Raw genomic sequence first — 19,710 nt, 5'->3', positions numbered from 1 at the left:
GTATGTAAGTATGTATATGATTTTTGAAAGCAAAAAAGGACATATCTATTTCAATGGGTCTCCAAAACATCCAGTGAAAACTTAATTTCAAATATATTGCTAAAGAAAAATTAAATAACCTTATAGTAAAGGTCAATTTTACTTGGAGAGCGTTTTACTTGGAGCTTGAAATTTTCCTAACTTATAAAGCACGTGTTATCATTATTCTCTTATGCTCTCCTTGATTTCTGCTTTCCAACTTCATCTGCTCTTTCATTTTGCTTTCTCAAAATGGTATAACAAAGACATAACTTCATGTAAGGAAAAGTGAACTTAAATGAACTAGTGAAAAAGTAATTAGAGGATAATTCGTAGCCTCCAGTATATTTAAAAGCAAATTATGGCCGGCGCCACTGCTCACTAGGCTAATCCTCCGCCTTGCGGTGCCGGCACACCGGGTTCTAGTCCCGGTTGGGGCGCCGGATTCTGTCCCGGTTGCCCCTCTTCCAGGCCAGCTCTCTGCTGTGGCCAGGGAGTGCAGTGGAGGATGGCCCAAGTGCTTGGGCCCGGCACCCACATGGGAGACCAGTAGAAGCACCTGGCTCCTGCCTTCAGATAGGCGCGGTGCGCCGGCCACAGCGCTCCAGCCGCGGTGGCCATTGGAGGGTGAACCAACGGCAAAGGAAGACCTTTCTCTCTGTCTCTCTCTCTCACTGTCCACTCTGCCTGTCAAAAAAAAAAAAAAAAGCAAATTATGTTTGGGTACATATGAAAATGTCAGAAACAATCATAAAACTGAAGACAGTTGACATAAAACATAAAACTGGAATATGAAACAGTGAAAATGATAGAATGCAAAGAATAAATAGAACATATATGCCAAATCAAGAACTCATGGCTGGAAGGGCAGAGTAAGATGCTAAGATGCTCTAGCTATTGTCTCACCACATAGACATCAATCAGGACAGGTGTTCATACCTTTTAACAAGAGCTAAGGAAAACAAATGAGAAATGAAGTGCCTGGTTTTTAATGAAATTATAGAAGAAAGTGAGCATTACAACTGATACCACTGAAATAAAAAAAAAACTATCTGGGAATATGATCAACTGTTTGCCAGCAATTTTGATATACTAGAAGAAAAAAACCAATTCCTGGACACATATACTTTGTTAAGATTAAATCATGAAGAAATAGAAAACTAAATGGACCAATAATACATTATGACATTGAATCAATAATAAAATATTTTTCCCATCAAAGAAAAACCTAGGAGCAAGAGACTCCATTTCTGATTCTACCAATTTTTTAAAGAAGACTTAATATCAAATCTTCTCCAATTATTCCCCAAAGTTGAAGAGGAGACATTTCTTCCAAAATTATCTGATGAAGCCAGGAATACACTGATAACAAAATCTGACGAGGACAGAAAAAATGGAAAGCCGTAAGCAAGTATCCCAGATAAACATAAGTACAGAATCCCTCAAAAAAATTCTAGCAAGCCAAATCGCATAGCACATTAAAAATATTATTCATCACAATAAAATAGGACTCATTCTGCAAATGCAAGGATAATTCAAGTTATGCAAATCAATAAATATGACTGATCACATCATAGAATAGAGAACAAAAACAATACTATCATCTCAGTAGATGCAGAAAAACCATTTGATAAAATTTGACATGGCTTCATGAAAAAAAATCTAAAATTTACAAAAGGCGCATATTTAACATAGAAAATGCCATACATAATAAATCAATAGCTAATATCATTCTGAGCGGGAAAAAGCTGTAGTTTTCTAAGATGTGGAACAAGAGAAGAATGCCAATATTCACCAATTTTATTCAACATAGGGAAGACAACACCAGAGCAATTATCAAAAGAAAAAAAATAGCATGCAAAATAGGAAGAATTCTAATTGTCACTGCTTGCAGGTGACATGATCTTATATAAGAATACTTTGAAAAGTTCCTGTATAATGGGATTTAAAAATAAGCTTATTTTGGTACAAAAGTTATTGAAATACATGCATAGTGTTTTTAATTATATGCATTTTTCATGTACTTTTGAACATTTTTCCATGCATGGTTTTGAAGGTTTCTTTTTTTTAATTTATGTGAAAGGCAGAGTTACAGAGAGAGGGAGAAACAGAGAGGGAGAGATCTTCCATCCACTGGTTCATTCCACAAGTGCCCACAACAGCAGAGTCCTGGGCTAGGATAAAGCCAGGAGCCAAGAGTTTCATCCATGTCACCCACATGGATGCAGGGTCTCAAGTACTTGGACCATCTTTGGCTACTTTCCTGTTGGCATTAGTAGGGAGATGGATTAGAAGTGGAGCAGTGGGGATAGCACTGTGGCACAATAGGGTAAAGCCCTGGCCTACAGCACCAGCATCCCATATGGGCACCAGTTCGAATCCCAGTTGCTCCACTTCTGATCCAGCTCCCTGCTAATGCACCTGGGAAAGTGTTGGAGGATGGCCCAATCGTTGGGGCCCTGCATTCACGTGGAAGACTTGGAAGAAGCTCCTGGCTCCAGGCTATGGATCAAGCCCAGCACTGGCCATTGCGGCCATTTGGGGAGTGAACCAGTGGATAGAAGACCTCTCTTTCTCGGTCTCTACCTCTCTCTCTGTAAGTACGTCTTTCAAGTAAATAAAATAAATCTAAAAAAAAAAAAGAAGAAGAAGAAGAAGAAGTGGAGCTGCTGGGATTCAAACCAGCAGCCATCTGGGATTCCAGAATTGAAGGTGGCAGCTTAACCTGTTGTGCCAAAACTTAGGCCCTTGAAAAAGATTTTGCACTAAAATAAGCTTGTCTTTAATTCCATTTTACAGAAAGTATCATCATATATGTAGAAAAGTCCAAGTATTAAATCAAAAACCCACTAGAATTAATAAAGCATTTAGCAAAATTACTGTATAAAAATTCAATGTGCAAAAATCAGTAGCCTCACTATATAGCACTAGCGAATCATTTGAAAAGGAAGTAAAGAAAGCAATTTAATTCTCTAGCAGCTATGAAAAAAATTAAATACCTTGGATTAAATTTGATCAAAGATGTAAAAGATCTCTACAATGGAACTGCAAACCATTGATGACTGAAATTGAAGAGGACACAAAGAAATGTCAAGGCATCCTCGTTTGGACCTGGTGTTGTGGTGTAATGGGTAGAATCACTGCCTGCGATGCTAACATCCCATGTGGGTACCGGTTCAAATCCCAGTTAGCCCACTTCTGATCCAGCTCCTTGCTATTGCACCTGGGAAAGCAGCAGAGGATGGCCTAAATGCTTGGGTCCCTGCACCCATGTGGGAGACTGGGTTGAAATTCCTGGCTTCTGGCTTTAGCCTGGCCCAGCCCTAGCCTTTATGACCATCTGGGGAGTGAACCAGTGGATGAAAGATCTATCTCGCTCTCTCTGTGTCTGTCTGTCCCCTTCTGTAACTCTGCCTTTCAAGCAAAAGCATATTAAAAAATAAATAAATAAAAATAAATGACATCCTTGCCTGGCCCAACTACAGCTGTTGCAAATATTTGAGGAGTGAAACAGCAGATGGGAGATATCTTTCTCCCTGTTTGTCTCTCTGTCACTCAAATAAATAAAATGAAATAAGGAAGAAATTGTGGGAATATATATCAAAAACTAAAAAGATAATTAGGATAATTTTTCTAAATAATTCATCCTCTTACATACCTGGATAATTTCATATTCCAAAATGAAGTTGTAAAATAGATCATACTTTTTAATTCTAAGATCTTAAATCTATCTAATTCTCAGAGAGCACAATTCTAATAGTTACAAAACTGAGACAGATGGCCTTTCATTACTCCACAGGAGGGACAGGCTCTTGGATATCAAGTCCACGGCAGATGCTTCAAGAGCTTTTTCTCATTAGGGGAATTGTTAAGAAAAAGGCCCATTATCTTATTATAAGGGAATTGAACCATACTAAACAGTTATAAAATACACTTTAATATTTATATATCTTGAAAAGGGGGTAGATATCTAGGGTTTAAGTCACTTTTACATGCCTTATTTATCAGATTACAGTATTCCATACACTGTAATGTTAAGTAACAACCAAAAGTTCTTATTGGTCTTCACTTTGTATTTGATAACTTACTATGATTAATGTGCTCTGCTGTGATGCCAGTGTGTTATGTTATAGGAAACTGTGTTGATAAGGCTGATACGGCAAATTATAGACAAAACTATCTGAAACATAATAATGTCTAAACTTGTGACATTTCATAACTAAAGTTGGATGCTGAGTAGTTTTCTTCAGGCTGGTTATTTAGCTATACCTGTTTGAAATTTTAAAATGTGAGCCATTTAATTGCCAACTGCAAAACATCCGTATGAGAGAGCTTCAAAAGGTTCATTGAAAATTATATTATGTAAAAAAATGCATTGATTTCAAATTGTTGTGCCAAAATAAAGATATCTTTAATGAGATTTTCCATGGTTTTTTGGAAGCACCTTCATATTTTTTGCAAGAGAAATGATGATAATTCCACTTTAGCAAGTGGTAAGTAACATCTGAACTGCACTAAACCACAATGCCCATGTTCAGTATTAAAAAATGGGGGAGTCAGTTTCATTCTGAAATTATAAATTGTAGAAATGATTACATATGTCCAAATCTGGCCAATTGAAAAGCTTCAAAGGCCAAGAATAATCCTTGTAGGCAAACTATTCAGGTAAGTGTAAAGTACAGAAGGTATTTCCACAACTGGGTACCTATTCTGTGATGTGTCATTGGAGGCTCATTGAAGTTTTTGTCAAGGAGATTTGTTATTGGCTTCAATCTTATGTCTTGGTTTTGATAACAGGTTCTATATACTTCAGATTTGTAAATTCTCTCTTGCTTGTTTCAATCTTCTAATAAACTATTTCTTAAAGTGTGAGTCCTGGGTCAATCAGGATTGTTCGATGCCTTGAGAATCTCTACATTTCCTGAAGGGCTGTTAGAGGCTCACTAAAGTTTGGTGAGTATTGCTCTAAAATTCATGGTTATTGAGCAGTGAATAAATAGATGTTGGTGAGGCTTAATGTGACCAAGTCATTTTTATATTTTAAGGGTCTTATTTTCCAAAGCTTAGTAAATTCTCAATAATTCATAGCATTTTCACGTTTGAAGTACCACATTTCCACAATACAGGGACAAAAGTTGAAGTGATATGAGTTTCCTCCATCCAAAGATTTTTAACTTGCTCAAAATCACCCAGGCATAGAAATCTCATTAATAGAGTTTGAGGGATAGAAGAGCAGGAGAAATGCTTTCTGAGAAAAAATAATAGTATAATCTATGACTATGCATTTCTGAGAAATTATAGAAAATAAAGTTTAAATATTTCTGATTTGTTCTAAAGGTCCAAAATTCATTTTTTTCTGTGTAGCTAGGATTCAAATAAAGGCACAATTTCAACAGGGCTAATACACAAAATGAATCAAGCCATGGGTTTTGGACCTCGTTGGTTCACCCTGGAAACTAAGTAAGCTACAGAGCTTGACATTGTTTCCACAATGGCAACCCTATCTTAAAGAATTGCTGCTCCAACACTGGAACCCTATCCTAAACCATTTCTATGTAACAGTAAGTTTCTAGTAATAAGAACATGTAAAGAATGTATAAAAAGCTGCTTCACCTATTATAGTATTTTCTATCTGTGTCTGGTAATTTGAAATAATTCATATAAATGATTCATACATTGCAAATTTCAACCATAGTCATTTAACTTGTTCCCTTCTAATGCTAAGCTTGTGCCATTTGTATAATTCTTTTCCAAGTTTTCTAGGTAACATATATGACTAGTTACTTTCCCAGTACAAGGTGATGTGTATGTTTATTATGGTACAAAAATTTTTGAATTTCATGTATATTTTTTCAACAATACATATTGGTTCTATGAATTTTTTGACTCCTGGTATGGAACTGAAAGTATAGAATGATTTACATCAATAAAATTCATGCTCACAGGACTTACAAAATAGTACCTAAATTCACTGCAAAATGAAGCATTTTAGGAAAGCTACGTTCTTGGATGATATCTGATAATTGATTGGAAAAAATCTACTTATAAGTTAGAAAATAAGCATGTCATGAAGTAGTAATCTAATTTGGACACTGAAAGTTTAAATCTAGGAAAATAATTGAGTGGCTATGTAGTATACGTGTACTATATGTTGGTCTTTCAGATAAGTGTCAAGGACATGTTTATATTATAAAATTTGAAGCCTCACTTAAATTGGCACTCATATATGTTTATTGGAATGACTCTAGTATATGATTAAATTTATAGCACTTGAATCAGAATAATAATGCAGTTGTCTAGTAGAACAATATTCCAGCATTTTAGCAGTCTGTTGATATCTCTGTATCTACCTTTCTCTCTCTCTCCCTCTCTCTCTCTCTCTACATATATATATAATTAGTAATCATATCTGTGCATGTACACTTTTGTATGTGTGAGTATGTGTGTGCATGTATATCTATAATAATGCCTTCTGAACTAGAAAGCTGGCTTAAAATGTGGCTCTCATTTAGCAACTATAGGAAATTGACTAAATTCTCTGGGATTTTATTTCTTTATCAGTAAAATGAGATACCAAAGGCAGCACACTTCTATGACTACTACTTGGAAAAATGAATTAATACATGTGAACCCCTCTATAGTAATAATACACTATCTAAAGGTGTTGGTTGTTATTTTCATTGTTAGATTTTTACACTTGATCTTAGCCAAAAGTCTGAGAAGCAATCATTATTAGATTTTACAGCTCTTTGCCTGGGACATTCTATCTACACTAAAAAACCTGCCACAGCAAGTTGGCTAAATGAGAAGTGGGGTTGCTGGATATCATTTATCTGAGGATGTGAACAATAACAAAAATAGTCTAAGTACTATTTCATTATGGGAAGGTTTTGAAAGTAAGGAACCAGCCGGCGCCACAGCTGAATAGATTAATCCTCCGCCTGCGGCGCTGGCACCCCAGGTTCTAGTCCTGGTCGGGGCGCCGGATTCTGTCTCTGTTGCTCCTCTTCCAGTCCAGCTATCTTCTGTGGCCTGCAAGTGCAGGGAAGGATGGCCCAAGTGCTTGGGCCCTGCACTGGCATGGGAGACCAGGAGAAGCACCTGGCTCCTGGCTTCAGATCAGCGTGGTGCGCACCAGTGGCCATTACGGGGTGAACCAATGGCAAAGGAAGACCTTTCTCTCTGTCTCTCTCTCTCACTGTCCACTCTGCCTGTCAAAAGAAAGAAAGAAAGAAAGAAAGAAAGAAAGAAAGAAAGAAAGAAAGGATATTTCTCTTTGTGTTTCAAACACTTAGCATAGCACCCAAGAATTAAGTTGTGCTTACTAAAGTTCTGCTGAGAGACAATCTTGTTACAGGCATTTATTTATGCAACAGAAATCCACCCTGGGTAACTTAGGAAGGAAAGATCCCAGCACTAATTTTGGAAGCTTTACATCCTAATACACGATAGGGTGATCTCAAAGTAGGGTCAGATCTAACATAGAGAAAGAAAAAAGCCAAGGTGCCCACAGAGAAAGGCTCATTGTCACAGCAGGTGGTCATTAGTTGTCCTTCTTCTAAACTGTTCTGCCAGTCTTGCAATGGGAAGCAGACAGGATGCTGTGGAACAGGGATCAGTAGCTCTGAGAACCCCATCAAGCTGGAGATAAAACTGCATAGGCAGGGAGATAGGACAAAGAACAAATGTCATTCTACTGAACAGTAGATATGCTCAAGCTAGATCTCTTAGCTCTGAAAGTAAAGAAATAATTTTTAGCTTAAATCACCTTGCTTGGGGATCACTATGCTATTAACTTAACTTTGCATTTGTAGACAGTGTGGCTATTTTAGATGATTGTGTCACGTGGGTCAATTCTCTGGGAAAAGAAAGCTAAATAAATTGATCCATCCTGGGCACCAAGTTGACTGGCTTCTCATTGTATCTTTTCATTTAATCACGACATCATTCTGTGAGTTAATGTAGTTAATGTCCTTTTTATTTTATTTATAGTACTGTTACTGCTTTATTTTTTAACAAGGAAAAAGGAAATACAATGTTTGACTTTGGAAAGTGATGAACAAAGAAAAACAGAGCTGATGAGTGCGTAGGCTGACAAGTCTATATAGATCAGTTAACTTTTAAATTCCCTTAATCTGCAAAGCATCAAGGCAGAATTGAAAAGAGAGAGATACAATATTAGTATGCTGTTTTTGTATCCATATGTAGATACATGGAAGGAGAAATAAAAGGTATGATGCAAGTAAGTGTATATGTTAACATTTCTCAAATGTTTATGTGATCTCTGCCCATAAATTTGCTATAAATCAGGCAAAAATTATTGTGAAAATGCAAGTGATACCAATAACATCATGTTTCAAGGGAGCTTCTTTGGATCTTCATCTTACTCTGCCTCAGTGCCTTGCCAACTAAAAATATGACCAGTACATTTTTTTTTCCCTGAAGCACTCATTATATGTTGCCTAATTGTTTGCTGATATTTAATTTGCTGAAGAGAATCCTGAAGTACGAAATCATTTTGTGCTTTCACCTTACACATAATTTGATTTTCCTACTGGAAAATCAGGATTGTTTCTTGATCCCTGAAAATCTATAATGTTAGCAACACAGGTGTAACTTCATCTTTTTAAATCAACCATTCCTGAAACATTTTGGATTCTGTATCAAGAGAGTCAATTCTTGTATTATTTCAAGCAAAAGGCTTCGCTCTTTCTGTTTTCTAATATATATTCTCTTACGTTGTTTCAGAAATCAAATCATATTCATTTTTCATTTGCTTTGTTTTCCATGTCTATCATCTCATTAATCACATTTATCCATTTGGTTTTAGATACTTTGTTTTGTACATGTTTCTCATGCCCCACCTTTGTTTGTGTTTCTGTTTTCAGTTTTATATTTTCTGTTTCTTTTGATTCAAATACAGCTTTTATTTCTATGGTAGATATTTTGTTTCCATATTTTCTATACTTTTCCGTTTATATTTTATCTGCTAGGATTTCTCCTCTATTTAAAAACAAAACAAAAGATTTTGTTTATTTACCCATATGACACAGTAGGGAGTGACAGACGGGGATCTTCCATCTGCTGGCTTACTCCCCAGAGCGAGGAGCTCCATCTGGGTCTCCCATGAAAACAGTATGTGTCCAAGCACCTGGACCATTTCTGCTGCTTTCCCAGGCACATCAGCTGGGAGCTGGATGGGAAGTAGAGCAACCCGGACTTAAACTGGCGCCCTAAGGGAATGCTGTCATTATGAACAATGGCTTAACCCACTGTTCAACAACACCAGCCCATCTCTTCATTTTTTTTCTTTTTTCTTTTTATAAATCACTACTGAAATTGCCTTTATTTTCTAAGTTGCTTTTCAGATTCTATGTTTTTTTTCCTTAATTTATTTAAGGGTAGAGAGATGTACTGTGCAACTTCTTCTTGTTACATTGACAGAATTCTTTGTCCTCAAATAATTCATCTGAATTTTGATTTTGTTGATTACTCCTCCCTTTTATATCATATCTGAGCATATGCTTTGTGTTGGAACTTTTTGCTTCCCATTCATTTTTGAAGAAAGTAACTCTATCTAGTACAGCTACTTGCTCAGGAGTGGTTAAGGCAGTCAGATGGGTATTGATCTGGAATCGCAACAACTTCAGCAAGAAACTGCTGAGAAATCAGCTTTGGACATGCCCTCTCAGGACAAGCAGTCACCGGACCGGAAGGCTTGGTTCTCAGTGAAGTTCGTAGCCCTTAGGTATTTCACTTGATAGTTAGTGTTGATCTCTGCTTAGTCAGTTCAGTCCCTGGCCGTAAAATTGGATGCCACTCATGTTCAGTTCTCTATTGTGATTCACCACCATGAAGCTTTTCCTGGTTGGAAAGAAAGCTTCGGGAAATAGAAGTGGTGCTTAACAACATCCTTCTTTCATCCTGGCTCTTACTGGGCTTTCAGAAAGTGATGCCGTAACAGGCTGTTACTTTACTAACACATCTGTTTTTTCTCATTTTGACAATTAAATATTTCTTTTCCGAATTTTACCTTACACATCCAATCCAGCTCTCTTGAATCTATATCTGACAGTTCAATTAGTATTGCTATGAAATCAGCAGTGGATTTCTTGCCTTGCATTTATACTTTCACGGGATACACCATATAATTGACATTGTAGAAAGGTCTGTGTCACTCTCGCTGAATGATTTCTACACAGTAGTTCCAAATTCAAACGTGATTGAAATGCCATAGTGAAAACTTATGAAAAACCCTCAACATTGAACTTCAAATTGTTTTAAAGTGAGAAAAAAGAAATCACTTGTGGATGAAAGAAGAATAAAAAAGAATAACACTCAGACACTTTTGCTGAACTACCCTGCAAATTAAAAAATCAGCACTCATTTACTATTTTAGTAATCTTTCACAGAAACAACAGAGTATGTTAAAGTTAAAACCTACAACCATATCTAAGTATCATTTTCATCAATAACTACAAATGTATTTTCTCTTGAAAGAGTTTACTTGCATCATTTGAAAGAAGCAAAAGGTGCAAAAATATTCCTCCCATACATGATTTCTATTAGGCAGTATTTAATTTTTCAGTTTTGCTGAATAAGGGTTTTACTTCCACATCATATTAGATAATTTTCTTTGATTTTTGCATGAACACATGTGCATTTCAAATGGAAAACCTCAGTAATAAATATTTAAAATCTAATTGTGCTTTCTTCAGTGTGTGATGATATTGATTATTTTCTTTCTGTTTTGAGAAATTATTTGTTGGTCTCTTATCTATCTTCAGTTGTTTCCTATTTTCCTATGGAATTTTTACAATTTAAATGTGAAAACATAGAAATGGCCTAACGTAAAAGATGAGCATCTATTTGAATTATAAGATTACCTGCTCTGTCTCAAGGGTGGTTAAAGAAATGAGAATGTTGAGTTAGCAAATCTCTTGAATATAAAACAAAAATACTTCAATCCTAATAATTATTGATCTTATATGAGACACACCAACTGCTTTTTATTTCATCCTCACAATGTAACATTTCCTTCCATTTTTCAGGTTTCTCCTTATTAGTTTAATGCTCTTTAGTCTATAGCAAGCACTGAAAAATGGAGCCTGCAGGATGAGCCTGACCAAGCACCGGCTTTTGTATGACTTATGAGAAAAGAACTATTTGGATATTTTCAAGTTTAGGGAGAAAATCAAAAGAAAACTTTGTGTAACATGCAAAAAATATGGAATATTGAAATTTCATTAGTCATAAATAAAGTTTTACTGGAACACAGGCATGCCCATTAATTTGTGTATTTTTTATGCCTTCTTCATACTCTAACAGCAGAATTCTGTAGCTGGGATGGAGACCACATAGCCAACAAAGTTAAAATGCTTCTTTATAGGAAAAAAAAATATGCCAATGCCTGCACTATAAGACAAATTTTACAAACCCAGACTTATTATTAAGGGAGTATTTGGCTGCTGAGAGCACCTGTGAGCACTGGCACCACCATTTACCAATTCTGTGACCTTGGGAAATTTCCATCTTGTCTCTATGCATGAACATTAGGTTTTAATCTTAATTAGACTCTCTCAGAGGACTGCCGTGAAAACGCATGAGCCATCATGTGCACAGCCCTTGGAACATTGCCTAATATATAGGAATAAGGTTAGCATTTTTCTTTCTTAAGTGTTGTTTAAATTGGGTAAGATTTTTAAACATAAAAGTTAAGATCATTTCAATATTGAACCTCGGAAAAATAAAAAATAACTTTCAAAATAAAACAGTGCTATGAGATAGCAGTCTAGTAATATAAATCAATCAATAAAATTGTTTGCATTAAATCCCAGTGAAGGGTTGGGGCAATGACACATAAATTTCTTAATTTTGAGAACATGACTTAAACATAGAAAAGGATGAGAAATATTTTTTTCAATGTGGCAGGTGAGGGATTGAACATAATGGAAGGAAAACATGAAAAGTTACTTCCCAATGTAATAGAAAAGTTGAGATTGCACAAAAATATTACCCTATCTAGTTTATGTTCCTTATTTGATTTAACCCTTAAAATCTGTTTAACTGGAGATAATATATTCCAGATGTGAAAACACAGAAAAGATAGCACCTGTCTCATTTTCCATCCTGTATATATTTCATGCTTTTAGAAATAGAAAAAATTTCCTACAAGATAGTTATATTAGCTGAAGACAAGAATTTACCACAGTGAAATTAAAGGTATCCTGACAAAGCATGTATGCTCTTTGTACGTTCTAGGAGTGTTCATGAAGTTTCTGCAGGTAAACTAGCTCTTTAGATAGTTAATAAAAATTTAGGTATGAAGATCATGAACTGTTAGGTTTCCTAGGAAATTTTAGGGTTAGATATGAATTTGAGTGATTTGACAGAAATGTGCCCAAACTCATAAACACATTTGCATAGTTACATTTCCCTTTAACTTTGTCTTTGAATTTGCTCTCAAGTTAGGTGATATTATTCATCTAGTTTTCTTTTGCAGTTGCAACATTTTTAGATCTGTAAGCATGTACATTTTTTATGTGCATGCAATGATAATTTCTGAGAAGTCCATATCCTTTTTCATGTCTAGGGCTAAAGTTTGTCCCTTTACCAAAAGTGTATACCTTAATATTATGTCTTGCACATGTAAACTAATGATTGTCATTTGGTGTGTACTCACTTCTACATTTTTTTTCATCAAGTGCCTTTTTTTTTTTTTTCAGGCAGAGAGGACAGTGAGAGAGAGAGAGAGAAAGAGAAAAGACAAAGAGAAAGGTCTTCCTTTTCCGTTGGAAGGTCTTCCTGTTCCACCCCACAATGGCCGCTGGTGCCGGCACGATGCGGCCGGCGCACAGCGCTGATCCGAAGCCAGGAGCCAGGTGCTTCTCCTGGTCTCCCATGCAGTTGCAGGGCCCAAGCACTTGGGCCATCCTCCACTGCACTTCCAGGCCACAGCAGAGAGCTGGCCTGGAAGAGGAGCAACCGGGACAGAATCCGGCGCCCCAACCGGGACTAGAACCCGGTGTGCTGGCGCTGCAAGGTGGAGGATTAGCCTAGTGAGCTGCGGCGCCGGCCATCATCAAGTGCCATTGATCTGGGATAAGGGAGCTAGCAGAGTTGGAAATCACAAACAATAAGCTCTTTCCCCATGTAATTCTATGCTACTTGACTATCAGAACACCTCCTTTCCCAGGGTGCTTTGTTGTCATCCAGGACCTGGGGAAAAGTCAACATGTAAATATGTACATTAAGCTCCATATGGGATTTTATGGATATATCAGAAAATTCTCAAGTGAGTACACTACCCCTTAAAAGAAGGAGTTGGGAGGTGCTCACCTCTCTTTTTTCAGAGACTAAGAATAAGGGAGGTCCTGAGGTGCTGCTCCCTCCTTGTCTACTCTCCCTCTTGCACCCCTGTTCTCACTATGGCCTACTCCACGTTCACCTATGCCCACATGTGTGTGTGTTTTCCTTCCCACTGTATCTGTGCCTATGCTTAGAATGTTTTTCTAAGTAGAAGGCAAGGACCTGGAATGCAAAACTATACCCCACCTCCCCAAATGCACCATCTAAGTATAAGGACTGTGGTTTTATATGGGCAAGGAGTTTTACCTCAGTCTTCCCACCCCTCCCCACCACAAGATTCAAGAACAGGCAAAACTAATCAGCAGTAATAAAAGTACAAGAATAAAAGAGTAGTAGTTACCTGTGATGGTGAATGGATATATTTATTGACTGGAAAGGGAGCCTTTGGGAGAAAAGAAACTGTCTTGACCTGGGTGGAAATTATGCAAGTCCTCAGCTGTGCAAAAATATATCAAGCTGTATACTGAGTTGTTATATATTATAATGAAGTGCACCTCCTCCAGGTTGAAAATAGAGAAAATAGAAATGATATTTCAGTATTCTGCTCCAGTGATGTTTTGAAATGTAGTTCAACAGAATTTGAAATGCTCGTGTACTGAGTGAATGCAAAGAGGCCAAGTCATAGAGTAATATACCATGGAGGATGGGAAAGCAGAAATCACCCTCAGGGGCTGTCAAAAAGTGGTGAGAGCATTAGCAAAACACTCCAAGTCTAGCTTTCTGTTGTTCATTTATCAGCTCTCTGAAATAACCACAGCTTTTCCTTACTCCTGTTCCCATCCTAAATATAAAAAACATCTGGGAAAGCAGGCAACAAACAGCAGCAGCTGTGATTATTGGCACAGAAGAAAAGAGGAAAGCACAGAGATGGCAGCATGGAGCAGAACAGCTATTAGACCCAGGCCAAGCAGCAACGGCGTGCCCAAGAATGGCAGTGCAGAGCACGGCCACGCGGCAGCAGGTCCACTTTGCAAATCTGCGAAGATTTCTGCACAAATAATTCTTAGTCAAATCAGGAACACACAAGCTCCCTTTTAGGAACACAGGTCCAACTTTTCAGTATGTCAAATCAATTATATAGTCTGACTGATCCAAAACTCTGGCTTTTTTTTTTTTTTTTTTGGAAATACACTCCTATTTTTGTGTGAGTTTGACTCAGGGACAAATCAAGGATTCCCAAGTCTTTCTTCCCCAATAACATGGGCTGTATCTCCACGCAAAGGATGGGAAACTGCTGTCTCCCAAGTCCCTGATATTTTCGCCTTCTCATCATGGTCAAGCTGGGTTTTAACCCCAGTTCCTCGGCCCAGGTCACCCCAGAATGTCTGATCTGCATACTGGACCTTGAATGAATTCCTCAGTAGAGAAATTCATGGTCTCAGGCCAGGAGCTGGGAGAGGAGCTGTTTTGTCTGAAAACCATCTAAGACTGAGGTATTGACCACGTGACCATTGTCAAAATCACAGGTAGAGTACAGCCATGTATGTTCCTTTCTTCCACTCTGGCGGTGTAGTTAGGAACTGCTGGCCCATGGGGCAGAAAAGCTCCAGAGAGTGGCTGATGTAGCATGCTTGATTCCCATCGCATTTTAAAAATTCATTTATTTAATTCTATAAAGCAAACAGATGTCATGGATTTCATACATACACACACACACACACACACTTTAAGGGCATAATGATGCTTCTCTCCCTCCCTTTCTCCCACCCTCAATAAACCAAAGAAAGTTTCGTGACTCCCTTTCAAACTCCATGGGCCAACATCAATGTGTAGCAGGTAGTCTCCACTGTGACTCAGGCATCCAGTATGGGCACTGGCCCACTCCTTGCTAATATGGCTGGGAAAGCAGTGCAAGATGTCCCAAGTCCTTTTGGCACCTGCACCTACATGGGAGACCTGGAAGAAGCTCCTGGCTTCTGGCTTTGGCCCCACCCAACCCTGGCTGCTCTGGCCATTCAGGAAGTGAATTAGCTGACGTAAGAGCTCTCTCTCTCTTTCTCTGTCTCCTCCTCTCTCTCTTTCTCCCTCTCTCCCTCTCTTAGTCGCTGCCTCCAGGTTCTCCCTTTCTCTGTAATTTTGTCTTTTGAATAAATAAATAAATCTTTAAAATAAAAAAACTCCATATTCCATCATAAACACCTCCTTTGACTGCTACATGGACTTGAGAAGACCCACGGGTTCCTAGTAAGGAATCCTGTATTATGATATTGGTAAACAATTCCCTGCTGTGTACGAATTCTAAGCTATCAAAGTTCAAGCCAAGTGAAGATACTAAATGACACTGAAACCAAAGTATATGGCTGCCAAATATAGCAAATATAGGAATAGATGACTAAATTTGGACAGCTAAATTTGGAATTCAGATAAATAGTAATAAACTTCTCTTAGTATGTTTAAATTTTACAGGGTGTGTTATATTAAAGTTTTTTTTTACCTGAAATGCAAATTTAGCTATGGGTTCAATATTTTATCTGAAAATTCTGCCCAATGATAGACCTTGAAGAATGAGGACTTCGGCTAGGAGTTACTCCTCTGTCACAACCAATCTAGCACAGGTGGACAGCAGAGTATGGAGGATGCTATGGCCTCCCCAGGAAAACCAGCTCAATCTGTAGGTTTCTAGTTATGTCCAGGAAACTCTCACACTTAGGAAATCCCTAAGAACAGCTGCCTTCCCATGGGCCACCAAGGCTTGAACTTGGCTCAACATCCAGATTGTAACTCTTTTCCACCAAAAAACTTTTCTATCATGCACAACACTCCAGGGAGTGACTCAGAAATATAAAATCAAGACTCCCACATAATTAACCTCTAGAAATGATTTCACAAAGAGCTTACTGCTCAAGTGGAAGATATAGCAGGTCATTTCCCCCAGCAGAGTCTATGAACTAACAAATTATCTTGGGATTTTACACTTAAACCTTGCAATTCTTCTTTACCTATCCTCTGTTGAAAATATGATTTCCTCTTCCTATTTTGCAGACTGCATTAAATAAATTGGCCAGGTCACAAAAGTCTGATCTAAATTCAGATACTGGTAAGAAGTGATGACTTGGATTTATTTGTTTAGTCTGTCTTCTCAATACTGAAAAACAGGCACAAATGCATACTTAAGTCTGTTGCCTAAATAACTCCCCACTTAAAGTGCACCCAGTGGTTTGTGCCTTCACCTCTGAGGTAAAGTAAGCAATATGACCTTCAATAATACTAAATTTGGTTTCCTGTGAAAACTTTGTTGGCAGCAAAACTTCATTAACTTGAGGCTGGCTCTGAACTCCCAATCAAGAGAGAGAATGATAAGAACATATCCTCACAGTGAGTTACAAGAGGTGAGCAAGATAGAAGCCCCATGTATTTTTATGTGATTATATATGAGATACAACAGATAATTAATTAATTAGAATTGTAAATGGTATTTTAAAACCTTTAAAAATGAACTCATAAGACCAATCAGGAATACATAGGCAATTCACATAAAAAAATAAACTATTGAATCTTAATCCACAGTCATATCTATAACCAATGGATTGAACAGTGAAACACACATTAAGTAGCATTTTCATCCATTGAAGTTTTTAAAAATGAAAAAGACAGAAATATCCAACGTTGACAAAGAGGAGGAAAAAAGAGAACCCATGTACTCCTAGGGGAAAACAAAGATAAAACGGTATTGCCTGTTTGATAAACAAGTGGAAAGCATCTGTTTTTCCTTTCTTAATGTAAACATTTGATTTAGCAATTCCATTGTGAGTATGTATCTTATTAAAACCCTGCATTTGCACAAGGAGGAATGAAAATTAATGATATTATGTGTAATAACCAAAGATCAGAAACAATCAAAATTACCATCCATCAAATAAAACAAATCTACCAATAGTAAGGAATATCAGCTTGTAATTTGCATTTATACACAAATAAGAGAGATCTTCAAAAAGTTCATGGAAAATGCATACTATGCATTAATTCCATTATCCATGAATTTTCTGAATTACCCTCATACATAATAAATTGGTAAATGAATATAGAAATTTTGAAAAAACATAAAAGTAAAACAAAACCAAAACACACCTAATATAAAAAGATTTATGTGACTAAACACCAACTATTAATAGTAATATTTAAAGCTAGTGAGATTTAGTGAAAGGAATAAACAAAGTTTATTCTCTTCCTTTGTATATTTGGAATTTTAAAAAGGAGATGGGTTTATTATCAAGAAATTAATAAGGCACCAACATATGCACATATGCCACAGATTCTTTGACATTCTTCCTCTAGCTAGTAGTGTTGGTAAACCTTTCACTTGAAGCGGGATGTGCTTCATTTGTTGAACTACCCTGACAAGTAGAATATAGAGGCACTGAATCTGAAGCAGTTTCCAAGGCCAGACCTTAATATACTGGCTGCTTCTACTGTCTTGGAACACTCACTGCCATGATGTTGTCTCTAGGAATCAAGCCAGTATTCTGTGAGATGCATCCCAGAGTCACAGGGAGCCTACAGGCCTTGATGAGTGCTAGCCAATAGTCAATACGAGCTCTGAGCTGTCTATATGAGTCAGTTTGGACATTCAGTCCAGTCGCACCTTCAACATAGGACTACAGCAGCACTAGAGAATATCAGACAGAATTACCTAGCTGAAATCACTATGTTTTGACTTTGTTAATTATGTAGCAACACATAATAAGAACAATTCATATAATATGCCTTTAAACATCAAAATTATGAATGAGAATTTATGAAGAAACCTAAAAATATAAAATCTATGCACATGAAGAAATTTCATAAACCTATGTCAAAATTTTAAAGTGATATTTTATCTCCACTTCCTAGCACAATCCTTGATATACAGTAGGGATTCCATAATTAAGGTAAAACTTGACACCAGAAAGATTTAGTGCCAAGGAAAGCTTAAGAGAGTAGAGGATATCTAATTGAGGTAAGAATGGTTCATATATTTTCTTTAGGACTCAAGATCCCTTCACTAATTCAGAAATTACAGTCTGTTACTTCTATTTCACACATAAATTTTGCTGTAATCATCGATTACATTAGTTAACACTTCACATAACCAAACAAGATAAACAATAAGCAAAGAAGGCAGCTAAGCAAGATAAAGCATATTGTGCCCCGATGTCTTCAATATGCTCCATAAAAAGTATATAAGCATAGGTTTACACTAACAAAAAATATTTCCTATAAAATTATGAAACACATCTAAAATTAAATCTAGATGATTTTAGTGGTAGATATAAATACTTAAAATATAATTTTTCTTTTAAAAAACCATATAACAATTATGGTATTGTGGAACTAATCCATAACCCAGGCTTATTCAAATGGAGATATATTACCTCCGACAGTGTTGAGCATAACAATCATTTTTTCTTAATCTCTCACATGACTGGAATTGTGTTTTCAGATTTTCATTATTGAAAATGACTCATTTTGTGATTTTAAAGGATATTGAAATTGGGAGTATTTGCGAGAGAAATTGTGGGAAATGGGGAGATGAGAGGTAGCTCAGAGCACAGAAAAAGATGAGCATCAGGTCACTTCTATCAGCACAGCCTTCTGTTTAGGGCATTCAATCCGACAGCTACAGTTCAACAGTGATTACCGCCCATACTAACAGCTAAATTACTGTCAGTCTACACAGAGAGGCCACGTGTATTTCAGAGTAGCCGGCAACTTTTTCTAGATATACACAGAAGCTTGTTTCTGTCCAATCCTCCTGTCAGAAACGATCAGTCATTGCATAAAATAGGTACAAAACAAACAAAAAGTGATAGAAATTACAAATTTTCAATGGTATTACAAAGCCATCAAGATGCTAGGATTAGAAGGATCAAAATCTCACAGAACATGCAAAATCATTGTAGTAAATTGACATTTTTTTCCATTTTCCTTGATGCTTATTCTTAAAAAGCTTATTATTAATCGGCATGCATCATGAAAAGAAGACTCCAAAAGGAAAGAGGTTCCTAAGAAGCTAAAAGTCAAGGAGATCCTTCAGCAGTCTCACAGCACTGGGAAAGAATTATTGGAATTTGAGCTACCAAGCAGCAAGGATTTAGGGGGTCTAAGATGCCAGGAGAAAAATGGAATAAACAGAAAGGGAGAGAAGATAGCACTCTCAGTTACATTTCCATGACAGATTTATCAACTCTTAAGTTTCCTTAGGATGAAAGGCTGAGAAGATAAGTAGAGTGAAAGCTATGTGACTAAAATTTCACAGTGCTAGGGACAAGAAAGTTAACCCTCTATGAGGGCTTCTAGAAAGAGAGGTTCTGGTTAAGAGACTAGGCTTTCAGTTGAGATTCTAGG

The 19,710-nt window shown here is 36.9% G+C and overlaps 1 pseudogene; it reads left to right on the top strand.

Moving 5' to 3' along the window:
• The first annotated feature begins 9,635 nt into the window (after positions 1–9,635).
• LOC100349517 (heterogeneous nuclear ribonucleoprotein H2-like) overlaps positions 9,636–19,710 on the top strand; it is an 86,572-nt pseudogene continuing 76,497 nt past the window's right edge.

Source organism: Oryctolagus cuniculus, chromosome 8 (assembly GCF_051225735.1).
Source record: "Oryctolagus cuniculus isolate XC-2025 breed Fujian yellow rabbit chromosome 8, ASM5122573v1, whole genome shotgun sequence".
Lineage (NCBI taxonomy): Eukaryota > Metazoa > Chordata > Mammalia > Lagomorpha > Leporidae > Oryctolagus > Oryctolagus cuniculus.
Note: the sequence above shows the minus strand (reverse complement) of the source record. Positions and strands in the feature narration are given on the sequence as shown.